This window comes from Octopus bimaculoides, chromosome 14, assembly GCF_001194135.2.
Source record: "Octopus bimaculoides isolate UCB-OBI-ISO-001 chromosome 14, ASM119413v2, whole genome shotgun sequence".
NCBI lineage: Eukaryota > Metazoa > Mollusca > Cephalopoda > Octopoda > Octopodidae > Octopus > Octopus bimaculoides.
This window is the reverse complement of record NC_068994.1, coordinates 29,879,737-29,881,684: the sequence shown is the minus strand read 5'-3', so window position 1 is coordinate 29,881,684 and position 1,948 is coordinate 29,879,737. Positions and strand designations below refer to the sequence as shown.

At 37.8% G+C, this 1,948-nt stretch overlaps 1 long non-coding RNA gene across 1 annotated transcript in view; it reads right to left on the bottom strand.

Annotated features, from left to right (window-relative positions):
• The window catches only part of LOC128249382 (uncharacterized), a 12,296-nt gene extending 10,398 nt beyond the window's left edge, over nucleotides 1-1,898 (bottom strand). Inside the window, exon 1 of the long non-coding RNA XR_008265488.1 lies at nucleotides 1,660-1,898. This is a non-coding gene — a long non-coding RNA (uncharacterized LOC128249382). The remainder of the gene's footprint in view (nucleotides 1-1,659) is intronic.
• Between the last annotated feature and the right edge of the window lie 50 nt (nucleotides 1,899-1,948).

Here is a 1,948-nt window from a genome sequence, read left to right as displayed (position 1 = left end):
TATATTCAGTGGTCTTTCTTAATAATATTCTATGAAGATTAGAAGTTTGAATTTGAAACTAAGGAACATGAAAAATGATGCATAGAATATACATATTTCATGTTTTTTTATGCTTTACTTATTACGAATTTCTTAAAATCTATATTCAGTGGTCTTTCTTAATAATATTCTATGAAGATTAGAAGTTTGAATTTGAAACTAAGGAACATGAAAAATGATGCATAGAATATACATATTTCATGTTTTTTTATGCCTTACTTATTACGAATTTCTTAAAATCTATATTCAGTGGTAGTCATAAAGGAAAGAGTAGCATGTATGATCTTTTCAGGACATCTGTGATTGGTGAGAAAAAAGCAGGAAGTTATGCTTCAACCGAATACTTGATTCTATGCTTGCAATAGAGTGGAATCGGATAAAGTCAACTAAGGATCGGATGGTTTAAGTTAAACCGGAGGATGATCCTTTTCATTATTTTCTGTTTCTGTCAGCCAAATTTTACTCATAATACCTTGGTTAATTTGAAACAATGATGAAAGACGTTGCTGCGCAGTGAAATTGAACCTGAAACCACACAGCCATACCTAGTCATACAGTAAAAAGCAATGTAGATTGTTTTATGTCCATACTTTTGTCCAAGATATTACTATAAATTGGCTTCAATCAAGAAACGAAACGTCGATTAGATTTCTCTCACTCTTTTTATTACTTTGTTCATATCCTATTACATTGAGTAATAAACCTACACCCGTCGCCCAGTTTAACACAGCCAGCTAAACCTAAGGTCTTTTTTTCTTACTCTATGCAACATCACTCGTGGACGTGTGTCTTTCATTAGAGTTTTCTTGGCTACGGTATGGGACCATCAGCACAGTTTGCCAACCCACGTGCAGAATGTTTTTACGAGACAACACTCATGTGGATGGTCGTTGGCTAACAATAAGTTCATTCGTCCTTTGACATGTTTTGTGTTTGGTCCTGCAGAGTGACCACAGCACTCCCCTCACCTGGCGCCAGGTGAAGTAGCCGGCTTAGTCGCCGGTCACCCGACCATGGAACAGCTAGAACTTGGTTAAAAGGTACCAGTAGCACGATTTTCTTGATCTGACCCAGGACACTCGGCTGTCTTTAGTGAAGTTCACTTAGTTGTTGCAAAAATCGGAACCAGGTCTTCAGTCTGAGGATAAACTGATATGTTATGTTTTTATGATCTCTGTTCTTCAGACCTGGCTGCTCTCACATTGCGTCCATTTAGACTTCTCAAACCCACTCGTCTTCCCATCTTTCAACACTCTCAGTGTGTGCAACGACACCGATCCTGCACTAACCACTATTCCCAGTTTCTCCTCCACAGAACATCGTCTCACTGAAATTTTTCTCTCCTCTACATGTCAATTCTGCATCAATTCAAACACACCAAGGTCTCTCGTCTGAGCGGGCCTGTAAAGATCATGAGCAATGTCCTTTCCTCCCGACTCAGAAAGTATCATAAAAACTAGCGCTGCTCTCTGTCCCTTCATCTAAAAAGACAAGGTTTCGTCTTCTACTTTTTTCTCTTCTCACCACTGGTTTTGGACATCCTGCAAAATTCTGTGGGCGCCATGAATAAGCAATAAACAAACAAATATAAAATACACTTCAATAAATTTCACAGCTTACCTGCCATTTTTCTCCACTCTCTCTCTCTTTCTCTCTCTCCCTTTCTTTCTGTCTCTTTCTCCCTTTTTTTCTCTCTTTAACAAATTTCAACCGAAACACTTCAGCACTTTACGGAACTTCAATCCTCAGCTAACCCACGTCAACCAGTTTCTTTGTCTGTATTGTTGTTGTTGTTGTTGCTTTATGATTCAGTAATAAAGTTAGTTTCCTGTTTACCACTAATACAAAACAAACCACATTAACTTACTTAGATACAGTATGCAGGCAAAAATACTGTTACTTAGTACTT